Source organism: Sarcophilus harrisii, chromosome 6, assembly GCF_902635505.1.
Source record: "Sarcophilus harrisii chromosome 6, mSarHar1.11, whole genome shotgun sequence".
Lineage (NCBI taxonomy): Eukaryota > Metazoa > Chordata > Mammalia > Dasyuromorphia > Dasyuridae > Sarcophilus > Sarcophilus harrisii.
Window position 1 is genome coordinate 53,493,183 of NC_045431.1, and position 23,270 is coordinate 53,516,452.

General features: G+C 33.4%; 1 long non-coding RNA gene across 1 annotated transcript in view; it reads left to right on the forward strand.

Moving 5' to 3' along the window:
* The window catches only part of LOC116419892, an 82,246-nt gene extending 61,574 nt beyond the window's left edge, over positions 1 to 20,672 (forward strand). The window contains exon 4 of the long non-coding RNA XR_004230221.1: positions 20,098 to 20,672. This is a non-coding gene — a long non-coding RNA (uncharacterized LOC116419892). The remainder of the gene's footprint in view (positions 1 to 20,097) is intronic.
* The last annotated feature ends 2,598 nt before the right edge of the window (positions 20,673 to 23,270 follow it).

A 23,270-nucleotide genomic window follows, 5' to 3' on the forward strand; every position in this document is an offset into this window, starting at 1 on the left:
AGTTTCAGCAATCTATCTGTCATGTCACCTTTTTAGAAAAAAAAAAAAAAAAAACATTTCCTATTGTCTAACAGCATTTAAAAAAATGACAACTCACTCAAGGAGTCAGTAATGATAATGTTCATCTCTCTCACTAGAAAACTATCATTTTCTCTAAATTTCCTAATGATTTTATTATCTGCATCCCAGCTGACCAGCAGTACCAGTCAGTGGCTCTGTCAGATTAAGTGAGCAAAACTAGAGATGTCTGAGATCTCCAGGGTATCACAGTTAGGCAGCCATAGCTTCAGGCTACCTGTCTGGGGATCATAATACCTGAACTACTGCCTGAGGCAAAAAAGGACCAAAAAAATCTTCACTTTTAGAAATAAAAAAAGCAAGCACAGTGTACATAATACTAAAGGGTGGATAGGAAAGAAACACAAAATCCACTAAAACAAACTTCAAATACCTTTATCTCCTTCCATGTGTATTCTGGGCAAAAGGAATAACTTGTCACCAATAGTAACAGAAGTGAAAGTGAAGAAAATAAGTGAAAGAAAGAATAAAAGAAAGCCTCAGAAAACAAAACAATTCAAAACAAGCTGTATCTGAGAAATCAACCTCAGAAAGTCTATTCTTCATCTGATTTCTAATACCTGGTGTGATAGGAAAACTAGGATTTTCCAGAAAGCAATCTTCAGTTTCATTTTTAAGAATTGTAAAAACATTACTGCCTACAGGGATGTTTTAATTCACTTTATAGAGCATGAAAAGTGGTATGGCCAAATGTATGAAAATTGCTGTTTTTATTTTTGTAAGAGCTACATAACACTATAATCATATTGACAGATAATAAAATTTACTTGATAAAATATGATGACAGCCAATTCTATAAGATCTTATTTTTACACAGGGGCATGGTAGAAACAGTGAAATCAACAATAGAGCTAGAATCTGAGAACTTTAGGAATATGTTTGTCTGTTTTTTTTTTTTTTTTTAAACATCTAGATGACACAGTTCCTGCAGTGCAACTCTTGGAACTATGAATGTCTAATCTCCAAACTCACATTTAGTTGCATGATGAGAAAAATCACTTAATTTCTATGTACCTCAAATTGATTTCCTATGAAATGGAGATAGTTATAACATTCACCTTCCAGAGATGATGGAAAGATAAAATGAGGTAATATTTTTAAACTTTAAAACATAGTATAAATGCTTGCTCTTGTTTATTTTCCCAACACTACTGTTTATTTGCTGCCTTATATATCTTTCCTTCAGATTCCTTATTTTTTCTCAAAAGCTAAGTTTCAAAGATGCTTTCTCAAAGCTAGTTTTTCCTGACTACTCTAATAAGGTGAAAGTATTTTCTCCTTTTTCTTATTAAAAATAACAATAACAATGATAACAAAAACAAACATAGATTCATCTAATGATCCCAAAACTAAATGTACTGGATATAGACCAATGAAAGCTTTTAAAAAAAAAATTGTTAGTTTTCAACATATGCTTTCACACAATTTTGATTTGCATTTTTCTCTCCTTCCCACCTTATTCCCCAAAAGGAAATCAATTTGATATACATTATTCATGTATAATCAAAATAAACAAATTTCTACATTTGTCACATTAGTCATGAAAGAAGAATCAGAAGAAGAGGGGAAAAACACAAGAAATAAAAAACAACAAAAAATAAAAACAGTATGTTTTGATCCACATTTAGACTTTATAGTTCTTTCTTTGGATAAGGATAGCATTTTCTTTTGGAATTGACTTAGATTATTATGTTGCTGAGGTGATCTAGCAAAGCTGATCACCCACACAATGTTAGTGTTAGTGCAAACTATGTTTTCCTGGTTCTGTTCACTTCACTCAATTCTTTGCCAACACAACCAAAAAAAAAGCTGCTATAAATATTTTGAGCATGTGGGTCCATTTCCATTTTTTATGATCTCTTTGGGATATAGATCTAGTAGTGACACTGCTGGATCAAAAGCATGTTCAATTTTTTAGCCCTTTGGACGTAGTTCCAAATTATTCTCCATTTTGGTTGGATCAGTTCATAACTCCAACAACAATGGATTACAAAGGGTGCTTTTCCTTTTGAAATATCATATTTCAAGCCCTCTGAGACTTTAATGTAGAAGGTATTCTGTCCTGTGAAATACTGAATCTTCCTCCTTGACAGCTGAAGGTTTGTTTGCAGCATTTTCTCCTTGATGTGATAATTCTGGAATTCAGCTACCTATTCCTTGGATTTTTCATTTTATGATTTCTTTATGATGCTATTGTTGGTTTCTTTTAATAAACGATTTACCCTCTGGTTCTAGGACATCAGGGCAGTTTTCCTTGATAAATTCTTGAAATATTCTGTCCAGAATTTCTTGGTAATCATGGCCTTCAGGTAGTCCAATAATTCTTAAATTATCTCTCCTGGATCTATTTTCCAGGTTAGTTACTTTTTCTAATTAGGTATTAAACATTTCTATGTTTTTCATTCTTTTTATATTTTTTATCTGATTTTTGAAGTCTCACAGAGTCATTAGCCTCAACTTTTCCCAGTTCTAATTTTTAAGGAATTAGTTTCTTTAGTTAAGGTTTTGTACCTCCTTTTCCATTTGGCCAATTACATTTTTTAGGATTTTTTTCTTAGTGAACTTTTGTGCTTTCTTTTTCAAGATGTTGACTCTTTTTAAATAATTTCCCTGAATAATTCTTATATTTTTCTTTCCCTTTTTCTTCTACCTCTTTTACTTGATTTTAAAAATCTTTTTTGATCTTTCCCAAGAGGATATTTTGGACTTGAGACTAATTCATAATCCCCTTTGAGATTTTTCATGTTTCCATTTTAAGATTACAGTTCTCTTCTGAGTTTATGTTTTGATGTTCTCTGACCATTGTAACTTTCTATGATTTCTGTTTCTTACTCATTTTCTGAGCCTATTTTGTGACTTTTAAAATTGAAATCTTCTCCTGGACCACATAGAATACTGTCCCAAATTTCTTAATGCTGGGGGGCTGGAAGTCTCATCACTGGCTTCAGTGTAGGAGCTTCAGTGGAGCTTGGGACTCCTTCACTGTGTTGGAATGGCTTGGGCTAGTCAGACCTGTTATTCTGGTGTTCCAGAGCTAGTAATTTGTCTTTTAAGCTGAGATTGAAGGCCTTGTGGCTGGCCTGCTTGTCCAGGATCCCAAGGCCTTGGGAGTTGATATAAGCTATGGTTAAGAGCCTTCTGCTCTTAACCTGGACACTATCTGTGATATACTCCCTGATTTTTTTTTAACCAAGTGAGACATCCTTCTTTCCATCCTTCTAAATTGTCTTAAGCTGGAAATTTGTTTCACTCAGTCTTTCTGTGAGCTTTGCTATTTCAGAATCTATTTAGAAGCTTGATTTAATTTTGTTTCTCAGGGAAACTGGGGAGAGCTCAGGCAACTTTCTGGCTTCTCTCAGCCATCTCGACTTTGCCCAACTTCCCTCCTTCTATTTCTTCCAGACCTTCTATTCTCTATCTTCATTTAATAGTTTCTCCTCATTGGATTAATTTGATTCATCCATGGCATAGAATGCGAATTGTTTTGATTTGCCAGTCTCTAAATCACTCTTGTTTCCTATCTCTGGAGTCCAGTGCTTGGTTCATACAAGTTTTTCAATATGAAACTATCTGGTTCTCTTATCAGTTGATTACTTAAAAAGCATTTATTAATTATCTATATTATTTCACACACTGTGCTAAGTACTGAGAAATTATATGCAAAGAGAACAACAATTCCTTCCTTTACAAAGTTTACATTTTAATGGCGAAAAATAATACCATAATAGGATGCTTATAAAGGTGTAAAGGAATGAAATAGTAAGAAGCAGAAAATAGGAAGCCCAATGTGAAACCTGGATAGGACCAACATGCAGCCAAAGTCCATGCCTTCCTTAAACTGAGATTTTAGAAAATATATTCGATTGTGAGGAAGGGCCTTGAGAGTGTAGGAGACTTCCCATGTGTACATTTCAAAATTGGAATAAGTATTCAGGTTGAAATGATTTCTGGGGCATGGAAGAAAGAAAGCCTTTTCTAACTGTCCTTTCTTATCCCTTCATCCTTCTAATCACTCAATTTCTTCCTATTCTTCCTCTCTATCATCTTTCTCAGGACTGATTTTCTTTCTCATAATCTCAAGCTTCTAACTAAAGGCCTTTCTCTATTTCATCTCTGATGCTATTGATCACCTCTTCCTCTTGGACCGTCTCTTTTTTCCTGATTTTCATGACATTGTCCTCTCCCATCTCTCTTTTTAAATTTCTGACCTTTTCTCAGTGTCTCTTGATGGATTATTATATCAACCCTTGTCTCCTAGTATGAATGTTCTCCAAAGAGATGTTCAGGTCAATTATTTTTCCTTGAAAAGTACTTTCTCTCTACCAATGATCCATGGTGCAATTATCATCTTAATATAATTAATATACAACAGTTTTTAATGGCTTTCTATGACTTTTACATTTTTTGTTTATTTAATATTTTTCCCCAGTTATAGTCAAAATAATTTTTTTACATTTATTTTCAAGATTTTTGAGTTCTAGATTTTCTCCCTTATCCCCACTTACTTGTAAGAAATAAAATGTGAAATTATATAAAACATTTACATAAAAGTCAAATTGTGGGAAAAACATAGATCTTCTACCCTAATGAAAATAAAAACCCTCAAGAAAAATTAAGTTAAATTAAAGTAAAAAAAAATTAAAATTATGTTTAAAAAAAAAGGAAAAGAGAGAATGCTTCTATCTGTATTCAGACTTAATGAGTTTTCTCACTGGGTGTAGATAGAATTTTTCATCATAAAATTTTTAGAGTATTTGTGTTTTATTTTATTATTATTGTTTATTTTTGGTAAGACAATAGGAGTTAAGACTTGCCCAGGGTCACATAGCTAGGAAACATTAAGTGTCTGAGGCCAGATTTGAACTCACGTTCCCCTGACTCCATGATCAGTTTTCTATCCACTCTCCTATCTAGCTGCCCCTCAGTGTATTTGTGGATAATTGTACTATTGAGAATAACAGTCATTTACAGTTGGTCATCCCAGAATATTGCTATTACTTTGTATACAGTATATTTCACTTTGCTCGTGGAGGACTTTCTGAGTTTTTTTTTTTTTTTTTTTTCCTGAGAGCATCCTGCTCATCATTTCCCAGAGAACAATAATATTCCACCAGAGACATTTGATTCACAATTTCTTTTACAATTTTATTGCTAATTGCATTTTCCCCATTTCCTTTCACCCTGTCCCTCCTTAAAAGAGTTTTGGTACTGAGTACTTCCTCCCCCAATATGCTCTCTCTTTTATCATCCTACTCCCCTTCCCATATCCCAGTCCCTTCTTATTTTCCTGAAGAATAAGATAGATTTCTCTACCCTTATTGAATATATATGCTATTTCCTATTTGAGCCAATTCTGATAAGAGTAAGTTCACTCATTTCCCTTCTCCTCCCCTCTTACCTTAAATTGTAAATGATTTTTCTTGACTCTTTTTTTGTGGCAGATAATTTGCACCATTGTACTTCTCTCTTTCCATTTCTCTCAGGACATTCCTCTCTCACCCCTAAATTTCATAATTTAAAAAAAGTTATTATCTTTTCATATTCCACTGATACCCATACCCTCTGTCTATATATATTCCTTCTAACTGCCATAATAATGAGAAAGTTTTAATGAGTTACAATATCATCCTCCCATGTTGGAAGTAAACAATAAACCTTATTAAATCCTTCATGATATTACTTTTCTGATTATCTCCTTATGCTTTTCCAGATTCCTGTACCTGAAAATCAAATTTCCATTCTGTTCTGGTCTTTTCATCATGAATGCTTGAAAATCCTCTTAGAGCATCAAAACACCCTATGGAGCACAACATTTTTCAGCCAAAGGCAATTTCATTAAATGATCACCTTTTCCTCTGAAAGATGATACTCTGTTTTGCAGGGTGGGAGATTCTTTATTGCAATCTAGCTCCATTGCTGTCTGGAATATCACATTCTAAGTCCTCTGGTCCTTTAACCTAGAAGCTGCTAACTCTTGTTATCCTGATTGTGGCTTTACTATACTTGAATTGTTTCTTTCTGAATGCTTGCAGTATTTTCTCCTTAATCTGGGAGTTCAGCAATTTGGATACAATATTCCCGGGAGTTTTCATTTTGAGATCTCTTCCAAAAGGTGATTAGTGATTCTTTTAATTTCTATGTTACCATCTGGTTCTAGAATATCAGGATAATTTTCCTTGACAATTTCTTGAAAGATGAAGCCCAGGTTCTTTTTCTTTTTCCTTTTTTTTTCTTTTCTTTTCTTTCTTTCTTTCTTTTTTTTTTTTGTTTTTGTTTTTGTTTTTGGATCATGACTTTCAGGGAGACCAATAATTTTCAAATTATCTCTCCTGGATCTATTTTTCAAGTCAGTTGTTTTTCCAATTAGATATTTCACATTTTATCTATTTTTCATTGTTTTTGTTTTTTCTTTATTGTATCTTGATTTCTCATAAAGCCATTAGCTTCCACTTATTCAATTTTATTTTTAAGAAATTATTTTCCTCAGTGAGCTTTTGTACCTCCTTTCCTAATTTGCCAATTATGCTTTTTCAGGCATTCTCTTCATTAGTTTTTTGTATTTCTTTTTGCACCTCTTTCCCTAATTTATTTTCTATTTCTCTTACTTGATTTTCAAAGTCCCTTTTAACTTATTATTATTTTTCTTGGAGGCTTTGGATGTAGAATCTTTGACTTTGTAATCATCTTCTGAGTGTGTGTTCTGATCCTTGTCACCATAATAAATTTCAATGGTCAGAATCTCTTTCTGTTTACTCATTTTCCTAACCTATTACTCAGCTTTTAACTCTTCATGAAAGCAGGGCTCTGTGCCAAGGTGGAGCCAGACCCTGTCCCAAGCTTCAGGGGCTTTGTGCACCTGTTTTCAGAAACCCTTGTAGGACCCTGACCACCAGTACTCTTTCCTGCCCTGGAGCTGTTAGCTGTGTCCCTGCTTCCCTGTAGCTGGCCAGCCTGGGCTCTGCTGACCAGGGCTGCACACCAGACTCCCCCCAGAGGGAGGACCCTTCTGAGTCCTCCCTGGTGTCCTGGGCTGAGAGGTCCAGAGGCCTCCAGCACTGCTGCTGATCCGGGGGTTCCACAGGACCTTGTCCTGTCTGGATGTTGCTGGGGCCCGTGATGGGATCGTGCCCTGGGACCCACTCTGGTCGCACAGACTGTTTCTGCTGACTTTCCAAGTCCTCCTGGTCTGAGCTGAGAGGTCTGGAAGGCACCAGAACCTGATTCAGAGGTCCAGTTGGGCCGGGCTGGGGCTGGTCCCGGGCTGTACCAAAGAACCTTGTACCAGGATTGTAGGTTGGATTCCCACCAGGAGATCAGGGACCTTATCTGCTGACCTTCTAAATTGCCTTTGGCTGAAAAATGTTCTGCTCCATAGGGTGTTCTGACTCTAAAATTTGTGTAGAGTCATTATTGAAAGGATTTTGCAGCAGTTTGGGGGAAAGGGTAGGCAGTTCCTACCTTTACTCTGCCATCTTTTCTCTGCCTCTTTCTCTATCATTTTTCAAACAGTGATTCTTGACATTCCCTTGAAGCTTAAGGATCTCTTCTCAGAGTATGTCTCCCCCCTCTCCCACACACATAAAATAAAATATATAAGATTACAAAGAAAATCAAATTATATTCAATAGTTCTATCAAAATATTTTTAAAGTTCATGGAGGTTAAGAACCTCTGATTTTAAGAATAGAACAGAAAAAGAAATCCTAATTAAAAAGTTTTACAAATCTTGCTATTAATTTTATTTACTTTATTTATTTCAGTTTACTTTCTTAGATATATTGACCTATTGATCTCTTTTCTGTTTCCTGAATTTTATCTACTCTAACCTTGTTTTCTCTTTGTCCATCTTCCTGGCCTAAAATTCATTATTTCTTTATCTCAGTTTTTTGAATATTCACCTTGTTTCCAGAGACAGCTTAGATGCTATCTTCTGTGTGAAGGTTTTCCATATCCCTCCAATTATTTTTACTCTCTTCTGCTTTCATCTCTGGATCCAGAACTCCAAAGGATCTCAGAGATCAAATAGGAAAACCCTTTTATTTTATAGTTGATGAAAGTGAGACTCAGGGAGGCCCAGTATCTTATGTAAAGTTATAGTTAGTGATAAAGCTGGGATTCCAACACAGGTCCTTTGACTGTATTTTTAATCCTGACTTTTGTAACTCCCTTGCTTATTTGATTGTTCCCTTAAAACCTGTCTCTCAATAATAGACTGGTATAAACTCTTTGAGGGCAAACACTGGTTCATTTTTGCATTTGAATCTCTAGTACTTACTTCAGTGCCTGGCACAAAGTAGGTACTTGCTAAATATTTGCTTGATTGGATTATTGGCTGTTATTGGAGATACAATTTATTTCCAATGATATGATACTTTATTTGTTTTTCAGAGATCATTTAATCATAATGTTTTTAGACCTTAAACCCAATCTTGAAATGTATGTAACATCTCCTTATTATTTACCCCAGTTGTTTGTTTGGCAGAAATTGGAGAATGGTTAAATCAAGGAAGTAAGCAATCAGAAATGATAAACCAGATTATTACTGATATGTCATATCTGTCATCAGCAAAAAAGATTATGAATTTATAAAATATAAATGGTTTTAGTTTTTAAAAAAAGGATTCACAAGAAGCTCAATATATTTCCATATGAAAAGACATTGAAATAGGCTTGTACCATGACTGTCTGGAGGACTTAAAAATTCATAAGGACATTCCAAAAAAGCATGCATAATTCAAATTAACATAATCAGTACTTGCACTGGTAAATATTCAATTTTGCTTTAAAGCATTTTTAATTATTAAATTTGGCAAAAATCAAACACCACAAAAACTTTTTGATTTAAAAAAATAAAATAAAATGTAGTAGCTCTTTATTAACTGCATGTGGATTATTATTATTAGTATTAGGAACTTTTTTTCCCCCTTTCAATTCTATTAGCATAAGCAGAGTAGGAAAGTTTTTGATGTTATTTTATTCTAGTCTTTAGTTAACAGAATTTTATTCCATTCCATTTATCTACCCAACAGATAATTTATTAACTTCTAAGGTCAGTGCATTATAGGAGAAAGAGCACAGGTCTGGATTCCTAAGATATGACTTTGCATCTCAGTTTTACTACTTACTACTTGCTTCTTATACAAATGATTTCACCTAGCTGAGTCTCAATTTTATTGCTGGAGCAGGACAGTTTAAGAAGGTTGTTGATAACATATGGAGAGCAGTTAGAGAAGGGATTGATTCTAGATCATATACAGATTAGTCTAGACTTTGGAAGCATTTAATCTAGAGTGGAGAAGTGTCAAAAGATACTTGATTGTTTTGTTTTGTTTTTGCAGATATTTGAAGGGCTATGTGAGAAAACAAAAACAAAAACAAAAACAAACAAAACAAAACAAAACAACAACAACAACAACAGCAACAGCAACAACAACAGGCAATCTATTTAGCCCAAAAGAGTAGAATCAAGAAGAAGATAGAAATTGTCCACTTTCAAAGGGATCAATCTAGATTTCCTGACAGGCAAAAAACATAAAAAAACAACTACAACTACAACAACAAGAAAAAAAACTTGCTAACAAAGTTACTGCTAACCTGCTAACTATTACAAAGGTACTGCTAACAAGTACAAGGTACTGTCTTGGGAGGGAGTGGTTTTCTCCTCAGAGGAGAAAAATCATTTGTCTGATATATTATAATAAGAATTGTTTTGGAGTATGGATAACACAAATTGACCATTATTACAATTCAAAAATTTCTGTGATTCTTCATCTGTAAAATAAAAAAGTAGATTTATTCAAAGTTAGCTAATTAATGATAGCTTATAGCTCTTTTCTACTTTTCTCTATAAAAAAAAAAGAAAAAAAGGAATTTTTTTTTTTTAAAAGGAAGGAAAAATTGGTCTGGTACACACGGTTGAATCACATTGAGATTACAGATTGCTGAAATCCCCATTTCTTTTTTTGACAGAAACAACCTAGCTATACTTCCCTGCACCTATGTAAATGAGGATTTTTATTTTTAGCCTAAGCATAAGACTATATCTATCTATCTGTTTATCTATCTATTATTTCTTAATTTTCATCATTTGGTATTCATTGAATTATTCTGTTCATTTGAAATATGTTTTAGATTCAAGCTTTATCCTATACTATTTTATTATTCCTCTCTGATTTATTCATTCAATCTAATCAACCTAGCTCTACTGTTGTCTATATAGTCATTTCTTCATTTTCTTCTCAAGAAAAGCCTAATAGATTTTGTCAAATAATTTGCTAAAATTCATATAAATGTAACTATTATTATCTCCTGATTAGTAACCCTGTCAAAAAAAGAAAATTAAAGTCATTGGAGATGACTCATTTTTAATGAAGTCAGATCTGTCTTTTAGGATCCTCTTTCTTCAGGTATTTACTAATCATCCATTTAATTCTACAATTCACCCCCTCCCTCAAACACACACACACACACACACACACACACACACACACACACACAGTAGCATTTACTATGAGAGAATAAGGTAAAGGGTATTACCAACTCCTTATTGAGAATGATGTTATTTTTGTTTGGAAACCAAATCTCCTAGAGTTCATGATAATATCACTCAGAAAGTCTGGCTCAATTCTTGGAATGGAAAATTTGAAGAATTTGGGAGAAAAATAACTATCTTCAATTCTAAGGCATTTCCCACTTATCCTGACCTAAGGTATTTAGATTTTCAGATATTGAAATTTGCTCTAAATTTCTTGTAAATATTGGAACTATGAACATTAATAAAAGCTTAATTGCAGAAACTGAGGTTTTTCTTTTTTTTTCTCCTAAACCTGCCAATGCAAATAATTATGTTATCATGCCCTGCCAACTCTTTGAAATTTTCTCTACCTGAACAGAAATTGAGAACTAAAATTTTGGAAATTTCCAGATTGAGGGACTAATCTAGGGACTCAGATTATATGATATGGTGCTTGGGTGGCAGTATTTTGGATATCATCAGGTAGGCAAATCATTGACCCATTTCTTCCTATGTCCTTAGATTTGTCTCTTAGATTTACACACTCCTTTTCTGGTTAAATGATAGTTTATTAAAGAAACAGTTTGCTGGTTGATGTGTTTTCCCACTATTTGCCTTAACTTTTAATTTTAAAGTTTTACAATTATCATGTTTATCATGATAAATTTTAGCTGGTCTGGAGGGCATTGTAATTTTTTCCTTTAAAAAAAGGAATACTTAAGATGTATATGAACTCAAAGCACCTATAAAAAGTAGGATAAAATTAAGGCAACTAAGTGATAGTATAGATCATTTGTCCTGGGTTAAGAAAATTCATTTTCATGACTTCAAATATGGTCACACTAACTAGATGTGTTACTCTGGGCCAGTTACTTAGCCCCATTTGACTCAGTTTCCTCATTTGTAAAAGGAGTTGGAGAATGAAACAAATTATTCCAATATCTTTTCCAAGAAAACCCCAAATGGAATCACAAAGAATCAAATCTGACCAAAACCAAAAAATATATATATAAAATTATGCTGCAAAAGAAGAGCATATTCAGTCCTTGATGTTTTTTAAACCTCTCTAAAAACCATAGGTAAATCATCTGACTACCCTGAGTTTCAGTTTCCTCATCTATAAAGTTGGGGGTGGAGTAGAACAGACCAGGGGTTCTTAAACTTTATCCTTCACTATCTGTTATCTGCTGGAGAAATTTTTTATGCAACCCCAGGAATATAGGTATATAAAATAGGTATACAGATCAAAAATTTACTCATACTAAATCATAATTTTGGGACTCCCCACCCATTAAGTTACACAATCTCATGTTGGGACTTCAATCTACAGCTTAAGAATTTTTGAAATAGACTACCTTTTAGCTGAGTGTAACAAAAAAGCTAAAGGGAATCTGAAGATTATCTTCCCCATGAATATTCCTTAATTTTAGTGGGAAAATTGAGTATTAATTATATGCAAATTAAAATGTAGTATAGTGATAACATGATGATAAAAAATATGTTACAGTAGCAATATCAGTTTCTAGTGAAGTTTGTTATGTTAAAGATTTGTTATTCAGTGAATAAGCACTGAATTCCAGGTACTTTTCTTAAGTGATAATTAAAATAAAACTCCCCAGTGAATAAAGTACTATGCTCAAACATATTAGCCATTTACCTAAATGTCTATGGTCAAGTTTAGTAAACAACTTATGGGTTGGCTAGTGACCAGCTGGAGGCTGCCTAATTCAGTTAAAGAATCAGATCAAACTATGTATCCACAGAATTACTCAATGTCTTTATATGGGGGGGGGGAAATCATATATTATATATATATATATATATATATATATATATCTTTTTGAATTATATTACTTAGGCTGGTAATCTACAAATACTTTCCCTGGCCAAACTTTTTTTTTTGAGAGGGAGGGAGGGAAGAAAAATAGGAAGGCGGGAGGGAGAGAGAGAGACGCACAGAGACACAGAGAAACAGAGAAAGGGGTAGGAAGGGAGAGAGACAGAGAGAAAGTGGGGAGGGAGAGATTGAAAGACAGAGAAAGAGAGAGACACAGAGAGAGGGGGAAGGAGGGAGAGAGAGACAGAGAGAGATACAGAAAGAGACAAAGGCAAAAGAGACAGAGAGAGAGAGACAGAGACAGAGACAGAAGGGAGGGAGGGTTCTCAGAAACTGTTTAGGGTCATAATTTTATTTTACAAATGAGAAAAATAGAGCGTTAGAGGGAGAGAGAGAAAGGAAGAGAGAGAGGGGAGAGGAGGAATTCGGAGGGAGAGAGAGAGACTATGACTTATAGTCAACAACCATTTTTAATTACATGCTTGGACCATCACTCAGCTAAAAGTTCTTAATTATTCTATTTTACTCCACCCTCTCTTTTATAGATGAGCTCAGCTCAGAGTAAGTAGGTAACTTGCAGGCACTTTAGTAAGCATCAAGGGTTGAGCCTGAGTTTGGAAATTTGCCCCTAATATGCTTGTAAGGCTTTGTTTTGGAAACCTACTCTTATATTTAGGAAGACAACAATAAGAATTTCATTTTGAAAACTAGTATTTTGAATCAAACATGAAAGATCATGAGAATTATTTCCATATTAAATCTGTGTCTCTGTGTCTGCTTGGAAACTGCTTTCAATCAATATAATAATAAGAATAATGCACATCTTTGCTTACCCAAGCATATTACTCACTATATACCTTGGGAAGGTGTAGAAGGCCTTTCTTTTCATGGATCAGGTTTTGTGTTTTGGGAACACTAACTATTTGGTTTCATTGATGTCAATCACTGTAAACCATAGATTGGATAATAATTTCTGTGCAGACAACTAAACACAAATAGGACAAAAAAGAGACTTTTTGGAATGACTGCTATGTTTTATCTTTCTCTGATATCTAAAAACATACTGAGATTTTCCTTTTTTTAAATATACAAAAATCTGCACCAATTCTTCCTCCCCTATGCAATTATTATTTTTTTTAAATAATCTCTTCTCTGATCCTTTTTTTTTTTTTTGCCAGTCTTTTAAAAAAGAATTGTCTATACCTTTATGGTCTGCTGACTATCACCATTCAACTGACAATGCTCATGAGAAGGTTACCAATAATCATTTACTTATGAAATCCAATGACTTTTTCTCTATTATGATCATTCTTGACTATTCTAGCATCCATATATTTTGGCACCCATAATCATTTCCTATTTTTGGAAGAGGAAGAGAAAAGTAAATAAATTGTTATTAAGTGCCTATTGCAAGAGTGACCCTATGCTAAATGCTTTCAAAGTTTATTTTATTTGATCCTTCCAACATCTCTTTGAGATAGGTGCTGTTATTAAACTCAATCTGCAGATGAGGAAATTGAGGCAGACAAGAGTTAAGTGACTTGTTCTGGGTCATACAGACAGTAAATGGCTTTTCCTAAATTTAAACTTCTTACTGACTCCAGGACCAACACTATCTAACCATCTAGCTGCCTCAGGATACTTTAAATATTCTCTTTTTCCTTAGGCTTCCATTTTAATTCTTCTTTCTGCTGCTTTCACTTAACTTATTACCATTTTCTCCTTTTCTTTCCTTGGTAAAAGTCGATGCCATATCTTTTTAAATGAATGTCCCTCAAAATTATGCCTTGAGCCCTGTTTTCTTCTATCTTTCTATTTCCCTCTTGGTGAACTCAGTTCCCATGGGTTCAATCATTTCATCTATTTAGAAGATTATTTAATCTATTTATCTCAATCTCTTTCCATACTGTAATCATGCATTAATAATTGATCATTTGACACTGTGCTAGATCTCAAGCTCAATGACAAAAATAAAATTTATATTTTTCTCCTGCCCCTGAATATTCTCTAAATATCTTATCCTTATTGGGAATACTACTCCCATCATATTCATGGTTTGCAATCTCATAATCCTGTCTTCACAAAAATCAATATAATATACTCTGCTGAACTCCACACCATTGGCATAGTATGGTAGAAAGAATTTTAAACACCCTTGGCTAGAAGCTATTACTCTCTTGATTAGAGTTGCTTTTTTAATAATAATCTACAAGAGGTTTGATTCTATGGAAAGATGATATCATCAGAAGAAAGCTTATGATAATTCATTGAATCATAAATCTAGACATTGGAGGGATCTCAGAAACTGCTTAGGTTCATATATTTATTTTACAGATGAGGAAAGCACAACATCAGAGATGAAATTTTCTTCCACATCTTCTGACTTGTGCATCACTGTCGCTTCCAGGGAACTTTCTAGGTAAAACAATTACTTTTGAAACCCCTTTTACCAGTTTTTGGATTTTGTGTGAGAAAACTAGAAATGAGGGAAAAGTACTTTGATTTATATTCCTTATATGGAGACAATGAGCCTTGTTGGGATGTGGAATTCTATTTTCTTATTTTGTTTGTTTATTTCATTGATTTAAAATGATTTACTGTTTAGTAAACAGCAAAAATTTCATTTTAGAGTATCTAAGTTGTAAAGTATATAGAACCTAAGAAAGTTGACTTTATAACTCTTATGGATGTTAAATCAGGAGAAGCACACTTTAGGAGAAATAGCATATTTCTAAAAGTCAGAAGACCTGAGTTTGAATTCAATATCTGATAAGTTGTAGGAAGATGATTTTGGGCAAATGACTTAATGTAAGTTTTAGAGGCTCAATTTCCAAAGATAGTAGCCTTTTATGATATTGGTTTCTCATATGGAGAAGTCTTGTATTGACAGGAAAATAAAAAAAATATACTTTTGCACAGAGAAAAATAATTAAATTGCTAAAGAATGTAAGATTTTGGCACTTTTATAGGTTAACAGTTGTATAGCCTAAAGTTTACAAGCCTTTTTAAAGTGGTTTCTATGTGAAAGGTATGTTACAAAGTGTTGGGAATATGAAGAATGGCAAAAATGCCCTCAAGAAGCTCATATTCTAGTAGAGAAAAACAAGAAGACAACTGTAGGTAGAGTTTAAATGGGAGATGATCTCCAAGGGAAGCTTCTAGCAGGGAGTGGTGGTGGAGAGGAAGAGGAAAACAAAAACTAGGAAAGAATTCTTATAGAAAATGGGATAAATAATTAAAGAAAGTCAAGGAAGACATACGGTGGAGATACATCCAGGGAAGTCATAATGTTAGAGGTAGAATGTCATGTGAGGAAACATTTAAAAAGTCTGCCTCTTTATCATGGAGTATAGGGAGAGGATAAAAATACAAGAAGGCTGGAAAATAGGAAGGGTGTATATTATAAAGGGATTTTTTTAAATAAAGCATTTCATACTTAATCCTACTATGTCTATATAAGTTTTGTCTAATGAGAGGCAATATTGATGTGACCAGGCCTGTACTTTAGAAAGATCACTTTGGCAGTTTAGTTGGGGGAATTAAGATTAGAGTGAGAGAGACTTAAAATAGGGATATTACTCAATAAACTTTTTCATTTTAGGATCTCTTTCAAAAGATGATTTGTGGATTGTTTCAATTTCTATGTTACCATCTTGTTCTAGAATACCAGGATTTTTTTCCTTGATTTTTTTTTTTGAAATATGATATCTAAGCTCTTTTTTTGATTGTGGCTTTCAGATACAATAATAATTTTTAAGTTATCTCTCCTAGATCCGTTGCCTGGGTCACTTATTTTTCCAATGAAACATTTCCCATTCTTTTCTATTTTTTCATTCTTTTGGTTTTGTTTTATTGTTTCTTGAATTCTCATGCAATTATTAGCTTCCATTCACTCAGTCCTAATTTTTAAGAAATTATTTTCTTCAGTAAGCTATTATATTTTTTCCATTTTGGCAATTTTGCTCTTTAAGGAATTCTTCTCCTAATTAGCTTTTGTATTTCCTTTTGGGTCACTATCATTTTTCCTGAGACATTCAGAAGCTGCTGCTGCTGTTAAATCAGTGGCTCCCAAGGTCCTTCACTGGTTAGCTGGTTTTCCAAGGTTTTCCTCACCCTAGTGAGACAAACATTTTCTATCAACCTTCCAAATAGTCTGTGGGCTGAGAGGTCTGAAAATTGCCAGTGCTACTGCTGATTCAGATGCCCCAAGACCTACTCGTGATTTGCTGGGGCCAGGGTTATGCTGGCTGTTGGGTGCAACTGACCTTTCTTGTGGATCTTCTCAGTTGTCGTCAACTGGGAAATTGTATGAATTCATTTTTTTTGTGGGTTCTGACTCCATAAAATTTGTTTAGGGTCATTACTTAAAAGTTTTGGAGAGGTCTGGGGAAGAGCTCAAATTAATCCCTGACTTTATTCCATTATCTTGGCCCTGTTTCCTCACTGTTAAAATTTTGTATGTAAAGAAACCTATTTTAGATAAGCTGGTTCAGTCTGATTGTAAAAGGAAAGAAATAAACATAAACTCAAAGTACTTTTGAAAGCAATTAGAGTATATTTCTTTTGAATATCAACAATTTGATTATTTAAAAAGAAAGATGGGGAGAAATTTTTATTTTCAAATAAAAAATGTGAATAAGAATAATCACTATTAGCAGTGGCAAAAACTGAACAGTTAGACTTTTTCAAGATTCTGGGATAGATAAAGCTGCAGGATGTTTTGGTCTCTTACCTCATATGTTTTAAGGCATAAAGACCAAAAAACTCATTATAAACTTCATGACTGTTAGGAGATCATGGAATGTTTAAATTTCATAGGAGAGTGATTTTTTTTTTTATTTCACAAAGGGAAGCTGAGCTTCTAGGAACATCAGGTACCTATATAAGTCATTAAAAATGGTTTAAAGAATGAATATTGCCAAGAGAAGATTGACTATTGATGAAATTGCAAGGGAGGTTAGAGCTGACATTATCTCTGACAGAGATGCAAGATATTGTGGCAACTTCAAAAGGCACAAAAAAGGCTGAAAACAGATTGGAGGTCATTTGAGAAGAGTTTCAATGTCAAGTATTGTTCTTCAGTGCCTTCAAAAGATGTGAAGACTTTCAGAAGTGCCTATTTCTTTCGGTAACCATCTAATTTAAAAAAAAAGGGGGGGGGGAGCAATTTACAAAGAGGAAAGACAAGATTTGCAGCTCTTTATTTAGTAAAAGAAACAAACCTAATTAAGCAATGTAGAATTCTTATGATGGAATTGCTGGCTTTCCTAAAGACCTGCTTTTCCGTGAATTAAGTTTGTTATATAATTATTAGATGACGCAACATGTTGGTGAAAGAAAAGTTTGCTGGATTTGTCTGTAATGCCCAAAAAGCTAGCTCTTGCCTTTTTCTCTCTCTTTGTCTGTGTCTGTCTCAATTTGTTTGCCTCACATACATTTATTTATTTATTTAAATACTTTTACTCCTTTTAAAAATACTTTCAACCTAAAAGTTCCTATATTCTTTGTTAATTCAAGAATAAAGAAAAGTGGGGGAAGTTTGGTGAGGATCAGAAGGAAAGTTGTTAGCTCACAAATAGCTTCCTGTGATACTAGTGTTTCTGAATGAACTATTGATATCTAACAGAGTTAGAGTTATGATCCTGAAACCAGTTTGAGTGTAAGCACCTTTTGATAGTTCTTTTCTAGGAACCTTTATGTTCTGACTGAGGGAAGATTGAAGATAGCAAGACAGTCCAGAAAATAAGTAGTCATCATTTCACTTTATGTAAGATGTATTGAGCATTACAGTGTTGAGGGTAATATGCACTATAGTTATACAATGGAATAATAATACTTTTTTAAGGGAGTGATCCTTGAAGAAAATAAACTATTTTTTTCTGAGACATAAATATGTTTCTGAGAAAAGCAGTTGCTAAATTAGGTTTGCCTTTAAAGTTCATCTGTCAGGGACTCAGAATTCTAAGAGAATTAGTTACTGACATTAAATCTGATTTAAAATTGTGAGACAACAGATTGAATATGATAACTTTAATATCATAGAAATATTGGAGTGAATGGAAAACAACATTGTTTCAATGATTTTATATGAATTATTGGAGAAATTTTAGGTTACTAATTAGAAAATTATGGAGATTATAGCTATTGTACAAAGGTAGGCTAGAAGGAAGGAAGAACAGAAGGGAAGGAGGCGAGCAGGGTCATAGGGAAATAGAACAGGAAGAGAGTGAAAATAATTTTTTCACTGTCACATTTTGTTTCAGAGAAATGAAGAAAAATATCCTTCAAGTTAGTTTGTACTGACTTTAGCTGAAGGAATCAATAATCCTGAAACTGGAAATGATGGTTACTAAAATTTCTATTGAAGAAAAATCCAGCTGAATAGACCAATGTGGATGCAGAGAATTGGAGAAACCATCTATTAGATCAGCTAGTTTGTCGAAGACACTCAAACACAGTGAGGTTTTAGCCAAACTTACCATTGATTAATTTGTCTTTTGCAGTGAAATAATTTTTTCAATATAAAAAGTCAACAAGAAAATTGAATGGGCAATTCTGAGGACAATTTTATGGTTCTAGAGTTGTGGATTACCTTGAATAAATGGATTTATGTTACTTATGTGCTTTCCTGATAGATGTCTTTAAGCTGTGCCCTTTCTTTCCCACAGGTATTAAGGTCATTTGTGAGAAAATGCAAACAAAATTTATGTGTAGATTGTAATTTTTATATTAGAACTTCATTGAGGATTTTCATTGTTGCTGCTGTTACTTTCACATTAAATTAAATGGTTATATTTAAGATGTGTCTTTACTTTGGATAATTTATATAAATATTTGTGGGGGTCTGAAAATCATAAAAGTGAGTATGGGGTATGTAACTTCTTGTATTCTATAGGACCTAATTTAATGAAAATGTAGCCAACAAATTGACCTATTAGCCTTATGATATACTTTACTTGCATTATCTCCATTAGTAAAAGATTGCATAATATAGTCAAGACAGAGACCAGAGTTTTGAACTCTGGAAGACATAGTAGCTGGATGATCATTAGAAAATCATTCAATTCCTCTCTCAGATCCCAATCAGATGCCAACAAGATAAGAGTTTAAGGAGTTACAGAAAATTTTTCAACAATTGAGATTCCCAAACTTGTTAAAATCAGAGATCTGCAGTACACAAACAAAATAGTCTCATTTAATTTTGACAACAAACCCAGGAAGTAGATATTATTAATATTATTATCTCCATTTTACCAATACAATGTCTACCTAGGAATTTACTGACTTGTCTGTATTTACATAGTGAATGCAGGTCAAACTTGAGATTCAGGTGCAGGTTTCTCAACCCCAAAGTCAATATCCTTTGGATTTTTCCAGGATCCATTTTCACTGAGTGTGTGTGTGTGTGTGTGTGTGTGTGTGTGTGTGTATGTGAAAGAGAGAGAGAGAGAGAGACAGAGAGAGAGAGAGAGAGAGAGAGAGAGAGAGAGAGAGAGAGAGAAAGAGAGAAAGAAAGAGTATATTTTACCAATTTTAATAAAATGTTATAGTTGATATTTTGAAGATATTTGCCTGGCAAAAATAACAACACAGTTTTCACTTTATATCTGCTTTTGCTATTTATATTTCTATTTTTACTTATTTTTAAAGTTTTTTTTTCTTCTTCTTAGTTCTGGAGGAAAAAGTGGAAAGCAAGGAGAGACAATGGGAGGGAAAAGGTATTATAGAAGCTGCAGATGAAAAGTGTCTACCAAAGGATAAAGAAGCACAGAGAATGAGAGATGAATGTTAAAAAAGAAAATAGGCAACATCAAAGTTTCTAAATTTCTCATTTTGAAGTAAAAAGATCAAGAGATACTAAGGACAGAGACAACCTGGCAGGAGTAACATCTTATTCTTCTATCAGACAATCTCCAAAGGCTTTGGGAAATTTGTCTGCCTTTTCCTAGTTCTGATTTAGAACTGGACAGTGCCATTTATGAAAAGTAAAGGGGTGATCTCTGTGTGATTCTCATTTTGAAAATCTGCTTTTACATTCAGTAATAATGGATTTACAAAGAATCTGAAAATGGTGAAATTCCTCAAAAACAATTAAATATTTTCATTAACCATGGAAAACTGTAAAATGCAGCTAATTAATATGATTTTTTGAAACTGGGTGTTAAAGAGGCCAAAAACAAGAGTTTAATGAGCAGTGCTAAATTGGAAAGTCAAAGAACTTAAGAGACAGGTGATTTTCTTTTGATATCTCAACGAAGACACAGAAAATTTCAGTATGAATCTTAGTTCTTTCACTTATTAGCTGGAGCTCCATGTGAATTTGAATTACCTAGGGCAGAGCAACTTTGCCTTTTGCTTAGATAATTGATACTTAGATGGGACTAACAGTACCAACAACTTTTCATGAGTATAGAACAGCTAAGTTCATCCCTGAATAATAATTAATAACTAATAATAGCTAACATTTGTTACTGTTGTTTAGTTGTTTCAGTCATTTCCAACTCTCTGTGATCCCATTTGTTATTTTCTTGGCAAAAATACTGAAAATTGGTTTGCAATTTCCTTCTCTACTTCATTTTATAGATGATAGAATTTTTATAAATCATTTTATCTATCATTTTATAGATGCAGGAATTGTAGATTGAGTCAAACAGGGTTAAGTGGCTTCCCCAGGGTTACACAATGAATTTCTGAAGCCAAATTTGACATAAAGATGAGTCTCCCTGACTCCTCTCTATCCACTTGACCACCTACCTCAGCTAACATTTATGTAGTGATTATTATGTGCCAGGCACTGTGCTAAGTGCTTTTCCAATTATTAGCTCATTTGATCCTCACAACAAAGCTGCCAAGTAGTGTTAGCTCCATTAAATAAATCAAGTAACTGAGGTAAATGGAGTAAGTGATTTGCCATAAGTTACACAACTAGTAATTGTCTGTGGCTACGTTTGAATGCAGTTCTTCCTGACTCCAAGTCCAACTATTGCATCCTCTACCTGCCCTTAAATATTTAAGAAAACTAATTTGATTAATTAAACAAACCAAAGATTTTTTAAGTGTGTCAGACACAGACAAGTTCTAGGAATACAGATCCAAAACAAAAATCAGTTTCTCCCATCAAGGAGTATGTATTCTAGAAGTCAACATGTACACAGATAAGTAAACATAAAATATATAGAAAATTAATACAAACAATGCCAGAGGCAAAGGACATTAGCCACTGATATGATTTTGAAAGACTTTGTATAGAAGTGTTTGCACTTGATCTGAACTTTGAAAGTACTCTAAGTAGAAATTTCAAGGAGTTCATGTGTGTCAGGAATAAGAAATAGTATGGGCAATGTCACAGTGATGATAGATAAATGACATTTCTGAAACAGCAAGCAGGTACATTTGACTGGAATGGAGAGTATGCAAGGAAGAAGAAAACCTAATAAGTATTTAGATTAGGAAACTTTCAGCTAGTTCTTGTGTTTCCCAGACATATACCCTTTTCCAAGAGTCTTCTTCATCCACAAGGTCAGCTACTTTGAACAGGAAATCAAAGATCACTGGTCAGAGAACCAGTATGGACCAGTCATCACTATACAGGAAGAAAACATAATAGTTCCTTGACTTGAGTCCTTGATTCCTATTGGATCAGTATCCTCATCTTTTTAAAAAATTTAAGAATAGTATAAACACATCTGGAAAAGTGCCTGGTGTGTCCATAATTGTGATAATGTTTGCAGGGCAGATACAAGCGAACTATAATTCAAGAGAGTTGGCTAGCATTGTTATTCATGTTCTGGTGCTCTAGTCAAAGTCAAAGTATATTTTTCCAGTTGAACATGAATATATTATAAATTTCATGCAAAACCCTTCCCAAGACAGTCTTACTGTTTTTCATAGTCAAAAACTCATTAGCATGGATGAAAATAACCAAAATGAAAGATGTTAAGTTTGCCTTGTAGATCTCATGGGTCCCAGTCACTATTTAATGTTTTGAGACCCAGCTTTTTTTTTTTTCTTATTAATTTGTTCCTCATATATCCTGAAAGGTCTGACCTTTGAAATTTAATATTTTTATTATTTTGTTTTGTCTGAACTAGTGAGTTTATTGGTCTACAAAATTTCCAGTGTGGAAACTCCCTCCTCTATGTAAATCATTTACAACACAGACTTAAAGAATTGTCTGGGATCCATGAGAGATTAATAACTTGTGCATATTTGCAGAGGCAAAATTCAACAGGGGCAGTCATTTAGCCTAGGTTTTCTTGGCTCCAAGCTCAATCCTAGTCTCATGCTGCCTTTGGTGAATGAATGAATGAAATATCTATGTATTGAGAAATAATTATTTGTTATAAATATAGTCTTTCATTTTTCTATAGTGTTTCATAAGTGTGTATGTATGTATATAATCATACACACATGCATTTATATGTAGACAGTGCACATAATACTTGCTTATGTATATACATACACATGTATATATATGTATGTATATATGTATATATATATATATATATATATACACGTGTGCTAAACAGATATATGTATGTAGAGATACTGTTTGTATGTGTGTAAACACATTTACATTATTTCATTTGATCCTTATAATAACCCTGAGTTAGATGTCATTATTAACCCTGTTTTACAGATGAGAAAACTAAAGTTAAAAAAATGACTTGTTCATAATCACAGAACAAGTATATATTAGAGGCAAGGCTCATATCTAGCTTATATATCTACCTCAAGTTTTGTATTTTATTCATTCCTATCATGCTGCCTCTTAAGCCACAAAAATCACATTAAAAATTTGATTTCAGTAAGTCTTAAAATATTGTATTCTTGACATAACCTT